Source organism: Cervus canadensis, chromosome 2 (assembly GCF_019320065.1).
Source record: "Cervus canadensis isolate Bull #8, Minnesota chromosome 2, ASM1932006v1, whole genome shotgun sequence".
NCBI classification, from domain to species: Eukaryota; Metazoa; Chordata; class Mammalia; order Artiodactyla; family Cervidae; genus Cervus; species Cervus canadensis.
This window is the reverse complement of record NC_057387.1, coordinates 21,571,603-21,590,438: the sequence shown is the minus strand read 5'-3', so window position 1 is coordinate 21,590,438 and position 18,836 is coordinate 21,571,603. Positions and strand designations below refer to the sequence as shown.

The window sequence follows — 18,836 nt, the reverse complement described above, 5'->3', positions numbered from 1 at the left end:
ATCAGTGTAACACACGATCCCTAAATTTCTCTCGTCGGCGTGCAATCCAGCCCGAAGGGTCAGACTCCGAGGAGGCTGGCAAAATCCGTCCGGATCTCCATGTATGTGTATGGCTGAATCCCTTCGCTATTCACCTGAAACTACCACAACATTGTTAACTGGCTATACCCAAATAAAAAATAAAAATTTTAAAGTGCAAAGAAATAAAAAAACCCATGTATGTCTCATTTAAACAGTGAAGGTTATATTGCTGAGTCGTGTTGGACTTTTTGCAAGCCCATAGATTGTAGCCTACCAGGATCCGCCGTCTATGGATTTTTTTCAGACAAGAGTATTGGAGTGGGTTAGCCATTTCTTCAGGGGACCCTCGCGACCTAGGAATCGAACCCGGGTTTCCCGGATTGTAAACTGACGCTTTACCGCCTGAGCCACCAAAGACGCCCCAGGTCTTTTCTATCGTTGTAACTATGTCGATTGCTAACGTTGATGAAGTCATGACGTCACTTCCCGTCACAGGGGACTCGCCACTGGTCATCTCCACAGGGGTGGGTTGGGTTGAAGAAGAGGAGCCGCCTTAGAGGTCCCGAATGGGGTTGGTTTATGTAAATCTTGCAGCGAAGTGGTCCTGTTCCTAGCGAGCCACTTCACTCGTTACGGAAATTTTCATGAGATTTTGTTGGATATGTTTTTTTAGAAGAGTTATTTGGAGGGACTGAGGGGTGTGGGAAAGGAGAGGGTGCGGAGGATAGTGGAAGAACTGCGGGGAAACGGCAAAGTCAGCGTGTGTGTACAGTGAACGTGTCTAAGGCTGTGCGGGGGGCAGGGGGAAGGTCAACTCATACTTACCTGGCAGAGGAGATACCATGATCAAGAAGGTGGTTCTCCCAGGGCGAGGCTCACCCATTGCACTCCGGGTGTGTTGACCTCTGCGATTTCCTCAAATAGGGGAAACTCGACTGTATAATTTATGGTAGTGGGGGACTGCGTGCGCGCTTTCCCCTGATAACTAAGTAATAACTGCAGACTTAATCCATGTTTCCTTGGCAGTGATTAAGTTATTCAGTTGTATCTGACTCTTGTGGTTCCCACGGAGTGTAGTTTGCCAGGCTTCTCTGTGAGATTTTTTCAAGGCAAAAATACTTGAGTGGGTCACTATTTTTTTCCCCAGGGAATCTTCTTAACCTGGAAATCACACTCGGGTCTCCTCGCATCAGGTGGCCCAAGGACTGCAGTTTCAGCTTCAATACTGGTTCTTCCAATAAACACCGTGAACTGATCTTCTTTAGGATGAACTCGTTGGATCTCCTTGCAGTCCAAGGGACCCTCAAGAGTCTTCTCCAACACCACATTTCAAAAGCATCAATTCTTCAGCACTCAGCTTTCTTTATAGTCCACCTCTCACATCCATACATGACCACTGGAAAAACCATAGCCTTGACTAGACAGACCTTTGCTGGCAAAGTAATGTCTCTGCTGTTTAATATGCTATCTAGGTTGGTCATAACTTTCCTTCCAAGGAGTAAGTGTCTTTTTATTTCATGGCTGCAATCACCATCTGCAGTGATTTTGGAACCCAGAGAAATAGCCACTGTTTCCACTGTTTCCCCATCTATTTGCCATGAAGTGATGGCACTGAATGCCATGATCTTAGTTTTCTGAGTGTTGAGTTTTAAGCCAACTTTTTCACTCTCCTCTTTCACTTTCATCAAGAGAATTTTTAGTTCTTCACTTTGTGCCATAAGGGTGGTGTCATCTGCATATCTGAGGTTATTGATATTTCTCCCTGCAATCTTGATTCTAGCTTGTGCTTCATCAAGTCCAGCGTTTCTCATGATGTACTCTGCATATAAGTTAAATAAGCAGGGTGACGATATACAGCTTTGATGTCCTCCTTTTCCTATTTGGAACCAGTCTGTTCCATGTCCAGTTCTAACTGTTGCTTCCTGACCTGCATACAGGTTTCTCAAGAGGCAGGTCAGCCAATCTTTAAGAAATTGAATGAAGGGGTGTGATTACTTTTGAGACACCTCAGACAAAACTTCTACTGAGATACTTGCAGTCGTTGTTCACTCACTCAATGATGTCTGATTTCTTTGCAAGATGTTTGCTAGTCATGACACTTTGTGTGAAGTCTTTAGTTGTTGTTTGACAAATGCAGACCTCAAAAGATTTTAGTGGGAACCTGTGTTCTGTACCATGTAGAACTCTTTTAGAATCTTAATGGTTTTTTCACAAGTTGAGTTCAGAGGGTCCCCACACCCATATACAATTAATAGAAACTAAGTTTACTGAACTGCTGAAACCACAAAGTCAGACTGGGGACATTAAACAGAGATTTTCAGGAGACTTGGTATCAGGTGAAGAAGGACAGGGAGTGATCCCTGAGAGATGGGAAACAATGGCTCCAGTGGCTCCAACTGATTGCGTGGAGAGTTCCCAAGCGAGGCACCAGGAGCAAACTGAAAACCAGCCCAGTGGACCTTGCTGAGTTGAGGACAAGTTCCTGGATGTCAAAGGAGCTAGAGTGCATAGGACAAAGTCCCAGGGAGGAGAGAGATGCTGAGGGTAGTCAGGAGAGCCCTGCAAAGGAGGCTCCTCCAGAGGGCAGCAAAGTACTGATCAGTGCAGCCCTGGGAGAAAACTCCCCAAAGTCAGGGGGAAATCTTCCACAGGCTCAGACAGAACAGAGAGCCTGGCACTCACAGTCATGCTTGCCCTCAACAGGTAGACTAGGAAATACTAATAATAACCTTGTAATTAAGGAGATCGTGGAGTGCTCAAGGAAGTCTTAGCTCAGTAGCAGGAATTTCTTATCCCTAGACTGAGTGTTCAGCTGCTCCAGACCATTTAGCAAATCATAAAAGCAAGACCTGAGACCGTCAAACTGTTTACAAATAACTTAAGGGCAACCCTGAACAAAACTCAACATTTATAGGAACACAAAACTATCTAGCACCCAACAAGATAGCATTTACAATGTCTGGCATTCCATCCGATTTGTAGGTATCCAAAGAGGAAGGGGAAATGACTCACAATGAAGGGACACATTGATCATTTATGAGTGACCGAGAGCTGACACAGATGTCAGAATAACCAGGGAAGGACATTTAAACTTTTGTTCCAACTATATTCCAGTCAAAGCTATGTTTTTTCCAGTGCTATGTGCTTAGTTGTGTCAGCTCTGCAGACCCCATGAACTGTATGTAGCCCTCCAGGCTCTTCTGTCCGTGGGGATTCTCCAGGCAAGAAAACTGGAGTGGGTTGCCATGCCCTCCTTCAGGGAATCTTCCCAACCCAGGGATCGAACCCATGTCTCCCGCATTGCAGGTGGAGTCAAAAATTTCAGCAAATAAGAAGATTGCCTCAAAATCACACAAAAAACATTGGGAAATGTAAAATGGCATCCATATTTTGAATTATTCTGAACAAAGCATTTGTAGACACATACACATGGAAAAAACTTCAATATTTTACCTAAGAAATTCAGGACATGAGATAGAAGTAGACAGGAAAGAAGAAATGAGAAATTGGAACTGGCAGAGATTAAAAAAAAATTGAAGGTAAGGAAAATTCTTTGGGAAAAAAAAGGCTAAATGACAAGGTACATAGAGAACATATTTATCTAAACTAATATGGGACACTGCATTAAAAATGAAAGCATCAAACAGAATAGAAATGAACAAAAGATAGTGAGAAAGGATCGGAGGGAAAGTTATAGATACCTAGGGGAAACAGACCTGGAATGGTCAGTTCTAAGACCTATCCTAGTAGAGCTGAAAGACTTGCTTTCTAAAAGAAAACATGTCCTGAAGCTCCAGATCACCCTTTGTCCTCAGTGAAAAAAAAATCAATTTGCATTCTACATCTCAGCAGAACATACAATGTAAGACAATATTTACTTTTCAAAAATCAATAGAACTCATTGTGGATAAGTTCTTTTTATTGAGCCAAGGTGTCTGTACTGAATCAAAGCAACAGAAGAAATGTATTAGGTATATCAAACTTAAGAAGTCCTCAGACCATCATGAGAAATCTTTAAAGATGAACTCTACTCATCAAGAATTGACAGGAAACTGAGTTTTGTACATCTGGTCATCACTGAATATATGTGATTGTAGATTGATTAAGCCACTGTGTTGTGGGCCCTGCTCTGGGGGCAGCCTAGGTACACCCTCAAACTTCTGCAGGGAGGCTGCTAGTATTCCCAGAGTGGGACAGCCATCCTGTGCCACCAGGGGGTCGAAAGGACCCAGTGGGCCCCTCCTCCAGCTCCTACCTCTACCCTACCAACTAGCACATTAACAAAAAAAGGTAGGGAAAATATGGTATATAAAGGGCATACATTTGATTGGGTTGAAATAATGCAATAAGGTAATAATACTATAAGGTAGGTAAAGACAGAAGAAAAAAGCAAATAATGTCCTCGATCATCACAGTAGTAAGTAGTTGAGGTTGATAGACAACATTTAAAACATATACTTCAAATATTAGACATGTGACAAAATACTAAAGGACTAGCGTGTCAAAAATGTTAGTGCACTAACTAGCTATCCAGGCCTTCCAAAATACCAAGCAAAACACACACACACACACAAATATGCATACACAAAGAAAAGAAAATCACAGAGAAAGAAACACAGAAGATACCATCTACTACAAATGGTAAACATAGATGAAAAGATGCGAGAGGAGTTTAAGATACAAAACTGAATAGGAGAAACAAAGGGGCTTCCCTGGTAGCTCAGCTGGTAAAGAATCTGCCTGGGATTCAGGAGACCCCGGATCGATTCCTGGTTGTCGGATTCCCTGGAGAAGGGATGGGATACCCACTCCAGTATTCTTGGTCTGCCCTGGTGGAATCCGCCTGTAATGGGGGACACCTGGGTTCGATCCCTGGGTTGGAAAGATCCCCTGAAGTAGAGCATGGCAACCCGCTCCAGTATTCTTGCCTGGAGAATCCCCATGGACACAGGAGCCAGGGGGGCTACAGTCCATGGGGGTGCAAAGAGTCGGACACGACTGAGCAATTAAGCACAGCACGGCACATGAGAAATAGAGTCTTTATATTAATAAAATCAATCATGTTAATAATGGACTGTGGGTGGGGGAGGGGTGGGAAGGAGGTTCAAGAAGGAGGGGACATATTTATACTTACGTTTGATTCCCACTGGTGTATGGCAGAAACCAGCACAACAGTGTAAAGCAGTTAGCCTCCAATTAAAAATAAATGTAAGAAAATAAGGGATTATAACACTGAATTTTAAAAAAGCATGGGTCCACAGTGAAACACAAAAATATTTTTAATAATATGTTAGGGGTAGGGATTGTCTTTTCCACAGCACAAAGCTGGCAATACCACAGATATGATAATTGACACACATCAGGGATCAATAAAGGATGGTAAAATTTTTACAGAAAGAGCATCATAGAATATGATATTCATACACTCTCGAAATACCACTCATCAAATTACTCATTACAGACACAAAAGCCTGTCTTTTCAATGAACAGATCTTCTAAGCCTCTGCATAACAGTGTTCAATGCTAAAATAATGATAGTGGTGACAGGTAAAGTGGACACTCTTAGCCTCCAAACAGGCTGCACTAGGAAGCACACAGCATGTACTAGATGGTGTTCCTGGCAAAAAGGGTTCACCTGAATTTACTCATGAGGAAATGATCAGACAACTGCAAAATGGAGACCTTTGAGTAGACAGCTGACCTATCCTCTGCAAACAAGTCAATGTCACGAGCATCAAAGAAAACTGCAAGAAGCTGAGGAGATGTTTGAGGTTCCAAAGGACTAAAGAAATAAAGTAACATGATCTTTTTAGTCCTTTGGAGCCTAAAACATCTCTTTTCCTTTTTGCTGTCTTTTTGGTGCAAACATCGAATGTTTGAAGAAAGGCAGGCCAGTTGTCTGGTTCAAAGGTCTAAATTCTGCAGTTATCTGATATCTACCTCAATAGTAAACACAGGATAAACACTTTCAGCAAGAACAATGCATAGTAAATGCTGTCTGCTTTGAGCACAGTCCATCTGGTGGCAAAGAATGACCGGGATTATATGTTGTCTTCTTCCAGTTGATCCCATGCTGTTGTGTGGAGGATGAATATTTAGAGGCGCAAGAGTGAAGGTCTTTCCAACCTGTGTGTCCATCAAAGCACTGATCACATTACTGAGGATTACATTCCGAGGCTGATGACTGGGATGACTCCCATCAACTCTGTCCCTTGGGGTGTGGAGCGTGGTTGTCAGTTGGGATGCTCATTCTCAGGAAGGGATCCCTCCAGTGTTGCTGAGGTTTGAATTGAGTTGCTGTCGAAGATTTTTTTTTGCATCAAATGGAAAAGGTACATTTTATAGTGTGGTTTCTCAAATTGACAATATCTTTCCTTAGTTCCTAAAGTAATTGGTATCTGTGAAAGACAGAGAGAGGGAGAGAAGCAATGTGAGTGTTTGTTAGGTCCTGCTGAGACTGGAGGGTTGGCCACATGGTGACTGGGGCCAGGGGCAGATAGAGCTGTTGACAGGACGAGCTGAAGGGAGAGCACAGGCTGGCTGGAGAGGAAAGTGAGATCCATGATTTAGAAGGAATACCTCCCTAAACTTTCCTCTAGCCTGCGGTGCAGCATCGAAGGACCCCTCCTCACCCCACCTGTGCTTCGTGATGTCTCCGCTCAGAGCTGCTTCAGAGCCTTAACTGGATCCCCACCGCTCAATCCTCAACAGTCCTTTCACTCCTGAATCCCCTTCATCTGTACGCTTTCCCACACATTCAGGGATGGACGTGCTGAGCATCCCTCATACACAGCTGGAAATAGACTGCTATGGGAGCAGAGGATCCTCATTGAGAAAGGACCCTCTTCTACCTCTTCATCCCTGCCCTCTGAGGAGGAGAAGCAGGCTACCGGAGAGTCCTGGATGTGAGCACCAAAAGGGACCTCAGAATGTATGCAAGTCCAGTTCCATAATTTACAGGGGATGAGCTATGTTTCCAAGGTCTAAGGACTATCCAAAACCACATGACTTGTTACTGAAAACCCAGGCCACAGGCCCTTCCTATACATTTGCGGGAAGGTAGAGGAGAAGAGGAAAGCTCCCATCTGGAGGAGTCAACAGTTAATGGAGCGTGTTTGGCTATCCTCCTAGACAGGAATAAGGCGTTCCAGAGAAATCCTGCTCCAAAGAGACTGAGGAATGAATGGAAAGGGGGGAAACTCAAAATAAAATGAGCAAAAAGAGAGCAGGGAGTGGAACTGTGTCTCAACCCATTTGCATCCTGTGGACACCAAAATGCTATGAAGGTGATTTCATGCTGGATCTACCTTAAGGCATTTCTAGGAATATCCTTGACCTCTACACAAATCAAACTCTGAAGTGAAAGAGCATTCACTTTAGTTATACTAAATTCTCATCACCTTTTTCCCAAGCTTTTCTCTAAGAAAGAGTCTCTCCTAGTATTTTATGCTAGTGTACAGAAAAACACCTACTTCTGCTTTCTTGACTAGGCCAAAGCATTGGACTGTGAGGATCACAGCAAAGTATGGAAAATTCTTAAAGAGATGGGAATACCAGACCACCTTAGCTGCCTCCTGAGAAAACTGTATGCAGCTCAAGAAGCATCATTAGACTGGACATGGAACACAGAATGGTTCCAAATTGAGAAAGGAGGATGTCAAGGCTGTATATTGTCATATTGATCATTTAACTTAAATCCAGAGTACATCATGTGAAATGCTGGGCTGGATGAAGCACAGCTGGAATCAAGATTGCCAGAAGAAATATCAATAACCTCAGATATGCAGATGCCACCACCCTTATGGCAGAAAGCAAAGAGGAACTAAAAAGCCTCTTGACGAAAGTGAGAGGTGAGTGAAAAGGGTGGCTTAAAACTATGCTTTCAAAAAAACGAAAATCATGGCATCTGGTCCCATCACGTCATGGCAAATAGATGGGGAAACAATGGAAACAGAGACAGACTTAATTTTCTTGGGCTCCAAAATCACTGCAGATGGTGACTGCAGCCATGAATTTAAAAGACTCTTACTCCTTGGAAGGAAAGTTATGATAAACTGAGACAGCATATTAAAAAGCAGAGATGTGACTTTGCCAACAAAGGTCCATCTAGTCAAAGTTAGAGTTTTTCAGTAGTCATGTATAGATGTGAAAGTTGGACCATAAAGGAAGCTGAGTGCCAAAGAATTGATGCTTTTGAACGATGGTGTTGGAGAAGACTCTTGAGAGTCCCTTAGACTGCAAGGAGATCCAACCAGTCCATCCTAAAGGAAATCAGTCCTGAATGTTCATTGGAAGGACTGATGCTGAAGCTGAAAGTGCAATACTTTGGCCACCTGATGTGAAGAACTGACTCACAGGAAAAGACCCTGATGCTGGGAAAGATTGAAGGCAGGAGGAGAAGGGGACAAAAGAGGATGAGATGGTAGGATGGCCTCACCGACTCAATGGACATGAATGTGAGCAAGCTCTGGGAGTTGGTGGTGAACAGAGAAGCCTGGCCTGCTGCAGTCCATGGGGTCGCAGAGATTTGGAGACAACTGAGGAACTTAACTGAACTGATAGATGGGTATGTAAAAGGGTAAACATAGCAGGGTAAAGCCTAATACTCATTATGGGGCTTTTGCATAAAGAATATATTCAGTGAAAAAAACTTTGTTGCATCTGCTCTTCTGAACCAGTTAGTAGTCTGTGAAACAGGTCAAGTGAATAGCTAACTGCAAGTGCATTTTAACATTTGAAAAGGAAATACTAAAGTGTATTCTTGTGGCAAGGGGAGGGGTGATTTTATACTTTGAGGCATTTGTAATGTTCTTTTGTTTGTTTGTTTGTTTTCTTGTAAATTGTACTATGAAAATTGTAAGAAACTTGAATCCAAACAGAGAGATTATATATCTAACTTAACTATCTACATCTCTTTTTTTCTCTTTTCTCTTCTCCAGGCTGTACAAAATAGTTCTGTTGAGAGAAGAATGCAAATTCCCTTAATTGTTGATATTCAGCTTTTTGAGGAAGCAGCCACTCATAGGCCATTGCCATATTGGTTACTTATATCCTATCAGAGCCACTGTCCTCTGATCCTTGATGCATATTAGCAGAGCTTTGAAAGATACTGATATCCAAACCTCATCCTCAGAACTTTAAAATCAGAATTTCAATGGATTGGGTTAAGGCATTCATGTTAGCTCAAAACCCAATCCGTTTTCATTTTACAATAGCATGATTTAGAACTACACACTAGACTACACTATTTCACATCACTCTTTTTATTTTCTCCTTCTAGTCCAATATGGACTTCTCCCCACTGGCCCTAAAGATTTTTTGGTCTTTTTCTGTTAGTCTCATATATAATTGGCCTTCTCAATTGGATGGTCAGAAGCAATGATTATCTTGTATTCTTGTGTATCTCCCTGGGTCTTCATAAATGTGGCCCAAGTTAATTCAGTATAATGCTGTCCTACATTCCCTGGCCTCAGACTTCAACTCAGTTCATTTTTCTGGGCTTTGACTAATACTGAGAAGGAATAATGTGAGTAAACTGGAGAGGTCCGAGCGCTGTCCATCTCACGCTCTGTGTATTTTGAAAACCTGGCTTCTCTATCTCCTTTTCCCCAGTGTCCCTTTAGGGGGCCATTTACTGCCCTCCCCCTAATGCCAGCTCCAGTGAGTTCCTGGAAGCCCCTGCACATTAGCAAAGTTCTGCCCATCAGGGCCTGAGGGGAATCATGACTCAGGCCAGTCCAGCACTCCCACCTATGACCCAGGTTCTTCTTTTATTTTAGTAATCAAGGCTTTTTCCTTCAGCTCTGGCATTTCTTATTCAGGTGGAAAAGCTGAGGGTTAAGGACTGCCCTAGGTTCATTTCTCCAGAAGCCAACTCACATGTGAGAGATTCCTTCAGTCATGATCCTGAAAGAAAGAGGCAGTGGACTTGGAGGCAAGGGGGAAAGTCAGGTGAGGAAACCAAGAATGTGTATGATTGAAGGCCAATGTTTTCAGTGGCTTAAATGCCGCTCTTCTGATGAGGAGGACCATGGATCTGGGCTTCCTTGTGGCTAATAGGAAAGGTCAGAGGGAATATGAGGATGGTAGCAGTGGGGAAACAGTACGGGTCAGAGTGGAAACAGGAGAGTGAGAGGGAAGGCCACTGCAGGGTGGCAGCCCCCACGGAAAAGAGAGGAAAGACCACACAGAGGTGTGTCAGCTGTTGAGTGAACAAATGGGGAAGAGGAAACTTAGTGGGAGATTGAGCCATAAGAGATAAAGAGCATAAGGAAGAAGTGCCTGGGATTACCTCTGTACCCTAAGCTTGAAGGCCAGGGAATCTGCATGCTAGTCTCCACTTGCCAAACAGCAGTTTTCTTCTGAGAATCTTCTGTTTCAGAACACTTAAGCCTTTAATCTTGTTACAGACTGGATGCTCCTGTGTGCTTGCTGTGGAGCCCTCACCTTCCAGCTTGCGAGGGTTCTTCATTCTGATGGAAGCATCCAGCTCTGAAGAGAAAACCACAGCCAACAGGATCCATTGTTATTCATGATTTACAAAGACTTATTCCTTCACCCAAGAAGGACATCAGGTACCAAAAGTGTCCAGGAACAAGAAAGGCCAAATGAAAGCCCATGGGTAGGTGAAGCAATGGAGATATTTTTATATTTTCTTTTTTGCTGATCTTCCTCATACTACCCAGTATTGCTAAGTGTGCCACAGGGCAAACGTGTTTCCAAATGCCAAAAATGAGCAAGGAAAATAAAATGGATGACAACAAAAATTCCTAGGTAGAAAAGACAAAGGCAAGAAACTCCTACAGGATGTAGTTTGTACTGTTGGGAGGGAAGAGATGAAGGAAAGTGGAAGTTGAAGGAGAACCTCATGAGAGAAAAGAAGTGGGGAAGTCTAAATTGGAAAACTTTTAAATGTGCATCAATATACACTTCATATATATGGACACACACTATATATGATATTTATACATAATTTATATAAGGCATAGATGATATGATAAAAATGGAAGAAAACTCACAGGTGAGTGTGTTTGTGATGGAATAAATGAATGAAGGATTTGAGCTATTGAATGGATCATTCTGTTGGCTTCCTGATGAGTTGAATTTGGAAAAGAAAATAGAAAAATAAGAAGAATGAGAAAGAAGCTCTATTTGGTGACAGGAACTAGGAGATATGGGGGGGGGGCAGATGGGAGTCACAGTGTGAAGGGGTGTGAAAGTAAAGGGCATTAAGACTACCCTTTGCTGCAAAATCTGCTGTGAAGCCTGGATTTATGCTCAGGTCTCCATGGAAGGTGAGCAGGAAACAGAGTGACTGAGCCAGTGGGGTTCAGTCTTGGCTGAGAATGTGGGAGACCAAGCACAAGAACAGGAGAGATAAGCGGAAGAGGAGACAATAAACACCACAAGACCTACTGGCTCTTGTCAGGCTCTGCACCCCTCCCTCCCTGAGCACTTTCCGTGAGACTCTGGGTGCTGCACCAGGGGGCTCCTTCTCAGCTCAGCTCCACCTGAGGACGTGGGTCTCTCCTGGATCCTCACATGAAGCCACAGCCTGAGGGAGGAGCACCAGGCAGCCCCAGGCTTCCAGTGGAGGATATGGAGAGCGAGGGAGGGTAAGGATGAATACGTCCCAGATGAAATGGATGTGAGGGTCTGAAAGCTCTTTGAAGGAAACTTGAACAGAGGTGGATCCAGAGGAGAGGAAGACTAGGAGACGGAAAAGGAGATGAGTGGAGAGAATGAATTAAATGGAGGGTCATAAAAGAGACTGATGGGTGCACTTCAAGAATGAGGGTAGCCCTTTATTTCAAAATGAGGGGAAAATGAGGAAAAGAAACTGGATATGAAAAGCAAACATGGGACTGAGTTGCAGGGCCAGTGTTTACACTCCTATTGCATGTTGCTAATACACTGTGCCTGGGAGCACCCAACAGGAGTAAATTGCCTTGATGAGGGATGTTGAAAGGAGAGGAAAATACTGGCCAAGCTACCTTCCTGAGAAAGCAAGGGAAGATGGGGTTTAGAGAAAGTAGAGACCATAAAGCTTATGCTACCTTAGAGGAAACAATCATTGTGCAATCATTTTGTAAGCGTTAAAGCACCAGAAATACACAAAGCTTAGATATTATATATTCACAGTGGTTATCAAACAAATTTTAGCGAATCAGATGCCCTGGACATTATATTGTTTAAGATTCCCAACAATCATGCAAAGGAGATAGAATTTTCATGAGTTCATTTCAGGGATGAGAGAGGCAAATACCTAGGAAGATAAATAAGTTGTCTCAGTTAAACAAGCAGGAGTTTGCAGAACCAGGGCCTGAGGCTGAGCTGGTCCTAAGTCCCAGGCTCTTGATCACCTCACTCTGTTAGAGTGTCACGGGTTTCAACTGGGCTGACAGCGGGTTTGGGAGAGGCCCTCTGCCTCCTCCACCCAGAGCTTTGTGATAACCAGCACATGGACCAGAGCATTCTAATCCCCTTTTCTTTCTTACCTAGAAAGAGTGGTCCTTGGTTTCCAGAATCAGGGTTGGTGGTAAAGGCCCAGTTGGTGGAAGAAAGACCAAGAATGGCTTTGCTGTCACCACAGTCAAGATGCTGGTCCAGCTGCCACTGCAGACAATCAGTCATGTGGGTGCTTTTCTGAAGCTGTGCCTGTGAAGTTGGCACCTCTGACCCTGGGAAACTCACAGGTTCCTGGTGAGAGTCCTCCCAGGTGTCACCTGAAAGGAAAAGAGGGTTCGTTGGACCAAGGAAAGCTTTTTCTTGCTAAGCCCTCCCAGAGGGCCCATTTCTGCTGTCCTAGCCCATAAGTGAAACCACCCAATAACGCAGACAACAATGGCAGACATCAATGTGAAGAAGGCGCCGTATTTATGCCTGGGACTGGGGTGTGGAGAAGGCAGGTGCTGGGCTGCAGTTTCTTGAAATGAGAAATCACCCACTTGAGTCGAGAGGGTTTGGGTGACACAGGAGGTCAAGCCTCTTATTCTGTTATGAGCCTTATTAGTCTTGGAGCCTAGAGAGAAGGTTCTAGACAAGCCTCTAGGCATGGGGGAGAAAGAGTTGTTGATATCTACCCACAGGAATAAAAGATCAGGAAGAGACATATGGCCTGAAAGCTTCAGGTCCTACTAGAATTTGAGCTGAGAAAATACAGTACATTCCAGACCCTTTTGAACTTCCTTGCTTGAAATGTTTGTCTACCCTTCCACTCACCCGTACATGTACATATAGAATAAAATCTATTCCCACGTGGGGCAGAATGGGGATGGATGGTATTAGCAGCTAGAACTAGTGGGGGAGAGGGCTGAGACCCTGTTGGAGACATCTTTGTGTCTCTTTAGAGAGATTATATAAGTACACTCCTTCAATAACGTCCCTCCACTGGTGCCTCGACAGTGCTCGTGATGAAATCTGTTTATATATTTCTACTGCGAAATGAGTACATATTCTCAGAACCTGGGCTAACCAGGCACGAAGTTCCCTCCTCTGGTGCAGGTCAGGCTGCTGTGAGGTCCCGGCCGCCAGGGCCTGCTCTCCATTGCTGTGGGGCTCTCCTCTCACCTCCTTATGCGTCCGCACCCTCAACAGGGTTTGTTTCTGAAGCTGTCTCTCATGTGTCTGTTATCTCTTAGTCTTCCAGAGAGCATCTGAGTTTGACTCTCATCAAAGATTCATCCAACCTCCTTCCAACTGCTTTCTCTGATTCAGTCCTCTCCACACTCTCAAAGGTCACCTGGCTTATCACCCCCCAATCCTGTTTTATCACATGTGCCTCAGTTTATGGAAATTCATCCTCCCTTCCCTGCTACACAGATCTAACCTCCTCACCTGCCTTTCCAGGGCTCCTGGCTTCTGTCCCTCTTTCTTCTGCAACATCACTTCCCACAACACCCTCTGCAAATCCTCCTAGGCTCAGGCTGGCCCCTTTCTAACCCCAGCCCTGTACCAATAGCCTCTGTGAGCTTCCAGGGCGTTTTCCAAAAGCACCTCTCTCAGTCTGGTGTGCCCTTCATATTTCCACCAGGCAAACTTCATTAAACATTAATCATCATGTTTTAGGACACTTCATCCGATTTTATGATAATTCACATTATGCTGAAGGGTAAATCCTTGTATATCAACAAATTTGGTGTTTGAAAGTACTGTCAAAACTAATATTCTCCAATGTTATTATGAATCGATGTCTAGGATTGTCTTTAATTAGCACTGTGTAATTTCAGCATCTAATTTTATTTGCCTTTCTTGAGAATGGGTTTTATTAAACCTATGCTTTGAACATTCTTTGCATTCACAGAATATATAATAACCAAACATTTTATCAATCATCAACAATACTGCCCAATACTGTTAGTGTGGGGAAAAGCCTCCAATAGAAGATCAAGATATAATTTAAAAATCAAGTGTCTGTGTTGTTTCTGCAGGGTTTCTCCTTGTACAGAGAGGATGGGGTAGACCTGACTACTCGTACACGCATGGCTGCATAATGGCTATTCACACTGTCCTCACGTTATCATGTGAACCCAGACGCAGGATGGATGCTGTATAGTTAGATATTCTATTCATTCATCTTAATCCATCTGAGGGGCTTTGGCCTTTCCCGGCCCATTGTGAACAATGGACTCCCGGGACTGGGCCCTATCACACACTCACAAACATCTCAGACACATATCTGAGTCACGTGTCTGAGCCTCACTCATCCTCTTCACGGGAACCCACACCCGGCGGTCAGTGTCTCTGAGATAGAGCTCCACAGTTTTCAATGGCTTCAGCACAGCCAAATTCAAGGTCCACCTGGACCCGTCGTGACAGCAGGTGACCTGGGGGCAGGAGTGGGGAGCGGCGTGGACTCTCACCCTGGCTGTTCCCAGAGAGAGCCCTGTGGAGCTGTGGCTCCACCTGGAGGGGCCGGGGAGCCGCTGGCTCTGCCCTTGGGACACAGTGCACAGAGGGACTGGGAGCTGGCAGGTCTGAGTGAGGGACCACAGGGCTTCTCTGCAGCCCTCTGGCAACTCTCTGTTGAAGATTAAGATAGTTGCAAATCATTTGGATAGGGCAAAGAGAAAAACGTGAGCAACATCCTCTCTGAGTCACTGATGGTCCGACTGCTGAGAAGAGAGGACAGAGCCTGAGCCAGGGAGTCGGGCCCAGGAGAGGTCAGTGTCCCACCTGCCAGTGGCCAGGAGTCTGGGCCCAGGGAAGGGACCTGCTGATCCTCAGTGCCCTCGGCTCCACCATGGGACACCACAGCTACCTGAGAGGGTGCCTGGGAGGGCTGAAGGGGTTATAGTGCACTAGGAGCTCGCTTAGGAAGAGCATGGAGGACAGCAGGTGCACAATAACTGTGTGTTCCCTTTCTGGTTTGTGAACTACTGTGATCCTGAGAAAGCCTTTGAGAAGAATGAGAAATAAGAAAGAAACTGCTTCCAAGGTGAAAAGTCACCAACTGATTGACAGACAACATTTATATGCCCAATATCATTTTAAAAGAAGTCAGATAAAGTCTGATACATAATGGAGTTTCTTCTGGTTTACAAGATGATCTTATGTATCAAAGTCCTAACATTAAGAATGATTCTCCTAAAGAAAAAGTACAAAAAAAAAATAGCCCAAGAAGGATTTCATACTATGTTTTAATTTCCACACCCTATGAACTCCTACCCAAGGGGACCTGGCCCATAAATTAGGCCAATACCCCAATCAGACACACAAGTTATAGATAGTTTCCATGAGATTATACCACTGAGATTGCATAAAACATTGAAACTATAAGCCACACATGGAAGACTCCTTTTTGCTGCACAAAGGATGAAACACAAGGGTGATTCTAGACGATAGAACAACAGAGACAGCTTTTGGCTTCACGGAAATGACAGGACATAGACAGATTTGATGCTCAGGACCTAGTATCTAAATGCTTCAGAGGGAGATAGGCAGCCAAGGGGTAAGAATCTGGAGTTGGGGAACAATATAACATGCATTACAAATATGGAGCAGATTGCAATCATGAATGCAAAGCCAGAGAGCTTGCATTTTCAAGAAATACAATTAGTAGCAAAATTTCATGACTCTAAGGATTCTTATCTTGATAAAAAGAGCTCTGTTACACAAATTCCTGCAGGTGAGACAGTGGGAGCTGAGATTCTGCCCTTATCCCTCCACTTGCCCTCTCTGGTCTGACTTGATACCACAGGCCTGTGCTGGTGAGACGAGTTCAGGTGACAGAGGGCAGCCTGGGGCAAGAAGAATGCAAAGGCTCATGACGCCTTTTAAAAGTTCAAACTGAGAACATAGTTCTAATCGACCCGAGCCTAAGAACCTGTCTGGGAGCACTCACCGTTTACATCTAGAGCCAAGAAAACTTCTCTCTTCTCTGTTGGGAAGGAGACACTCCTAGAAGGATGACAGGAGCCTTCCAGATGATGGCCAATAGAAGCAGCCAGATAACATTCATCCAGTGAGTCCGGGTGGACTTCATTCTCTTCTACCACCAGCTGCTCCATACTGAGATTTGTGGGGTTGGGAGAGCAGATGGTTAAACAAGAGGGATTAGTCAACCTGGAGCCATAATTGGTTTTGATGGGAGGGTTAAGGGACATGTTGGGAAAAACAAATGGGGAGTTCCCTTAAAGGGAGGCATAACAATCCCCCCACCCACAACCCCAATCTGGGCCTGAAAGCACTTGCAAAGGGAAAGTGAGAGAGAGTGAGGGAGAGTGAGCATCAGATGCTCTGAGCACAGAGAAGAAATGAGCTCAGGAGGAAGGAGAGGAGCCACCCCAGGACACATAGTCATGTCACACACGCCCTCAGAACACAAAGGCGGCTTCAAATGCACCATAAATTTTGTTGAAATTTACATGCTGCATCCAGATGAACACCAGCTCCGGCAGCATAATGGACTCTTAGAAATCTTGTGTCTGCAAGACCAATTTTTCTAATACTGCGATGGGACATGAATTTTTTTTTCCCTAGTTACTTTTCTTGCCATGAAATACCTGCCAAGGTCTTAAGACCAAAGACAAAGGCAGATAAGTATGGCATCCTGGTTTTCATGAAAAGGAGAGGACAGAGGAGTACAAGAAATCCTGTGGCTCATCAGTAGCCCTGCTTCAACTGACTGCAACTTACTCTAATTGAGAGGGATTCATAAAGGGTGAAAACAGATAACCTTGTTACAGGGACAGTTTGTGGTGGTCTGAATGGAAGGACTAGGCATGTTCAGCACTTTCTGATTCCCCTGCATGTGAGATGACCAAATGTCACCACTGATGTCAGACCCGTGTTTCTCCATAGTTACCTAGAACAGATGATGTCTTGATTTTCCTCATCCTCAAGATCAGCAAGATTTTCTATGGAAAAATTCAGACAAGTTGAGAAACATTTAGCAGATCTCTTTGTGTAAATTAATAATCCAGTGTCTAATACTACCATAGGGACATTTATATCAGCAATGAGATGATAGGCTCTTTAAGAAGGATATTCCAGATGCCTCAAGTTGGGTCTCTCAGACTCTCCTTGGTTTACTTTCCTGAACCATCAGGCAAGATCTCCCTTCCCTGGTGGATCCTCACCACAGTATTCTCTTCCAAGTCTCAGTAAAAGTTAAAGATTCATCTTCCCCACAGAGTCTGGGGAATAGCCCACAGCATTCTTGCAGAATACTGTAATACTCAGGCTTTTCTCATCATATGCTGACTGCTTTAGCAGAATGATGAGTGGAATGAACAAAACCTCGAGTCACATGAATCCTAGTTGTTACACGGACCCTTCAGTCATTCATGGGGTGGGAAAATGCCAGGGCTCTGCCTTGCTTCATGAAACACACATGCAAGGTGATGGGAGGGCTCTCTGCATCCTGGGGCCCAGATGATTGGTTTGCTAAGACAAGCAATTTAGAGAAGCAGACACTGGGGGTGCCAGCAGTGACACCAGGGGAGAACAAATACTGAAGGCTGTGAGCGCCTGTGGGAAGGCGCGGAGATTCAAGGGGCACTTTGGGTGTGAAAATGGGAGCCTTGTGGACAAGAAGAGACATCGCAAAGGAGTCAGGAGAAAATACAGTCATCTCCGGACACCTGCACACATACAAGTGAGTGAGTGTGTCACACCAGCCTTGGGTCCATGATCTAACTTGGGGCCTGACCCGTAGGCTTCACCTGAATGAAGAAGACAGCACAGCTCCCAGATCCACCTGATGTCTGTACTTAAAACTCTGCCACAGAGTCCGATTCAAATCACTGTCTACAGAACTTCCAACAGGGAGGAGAAATCTCAGCACCCCAGAGGCGAGGAGTACGAAGCACACAGGGTCTACCTGGGCATCCAGGTGGAGTTCTATCATAAGAAAATACTCACTGGTTACATCCCGAGCATAAGAGACATCCAGGTCCTCAGGTGAGAAGACGGCTGTGCTCCTATAAGGCCAGAAGGAGTCTGACAGGTTAGGAAGCACCGAGTAAGACAGATAATAGTCATCCAGAGAGTTCTGTGGGACACCATCTTCTACCATCTGTGGCATCTGTCTGCTGAACCTGGTCGGGGAGGGAGGGCAAAAGATTAAGCCAAGACTGATCAGAAACTGTACAGTTCTATCTGGTTCTGATGGAATGTTTGAGTGGTGAAGCACGCCAAGGGTCTCATCCATTAGAGAGAGAAAAGTCTGTTTTGTGTGTGAGACACAGCGTGGTTTCACAGGGGCAGAAGAGGGAAAGAGCAGTAGGGGCTCAGTGCTCTGGCCAAAGAACAGGCTGATGAACAGACTGAATTCTCTCTGATGGTGCAGCATGCCTCACATACAGGACACAAAA

At 44.6% G+C, this 18,836-nt stretch overlaps 1 long non-coding RNA gene and 1 other non-coding gene across 2 annotated transcripts; one reads left to right on the top strand and one right to left on the bottom strand.

The window, feature by feature from the left end:
- The first annotated feature begins 838 nt into the window (after positions 1-838).
- Positions 839-1,002, top strand: LOC122437554. The gene has a single exon (XR_006268363.1). It is a non-coding gene; the product is annotated as a U1 spliceosomal RNA (small nuclear RNA).
- A 5,128-nt stretch (positions 1,003-6,130) lies between these two features.
- On the bottom strand, positions 6,131-18,482 carry LOC122435165. The gene is made up of 6 exons (XR_006267602.1): positions 18,385-18,482; positions 17,327-17,378; positions 16,364-16,530; positions 12,519-12,746; positions 10,313-10,512; positions 6,131-6,419 (listed from the first exon to the last, which is right to left on the bottom strand). It is a non-coding gene; the product is annotated as an uncharacterized LOC122435165 (long non-coding RNA).
- Positions 18,483-18,836: the final 354 nt, after the last annotated feature.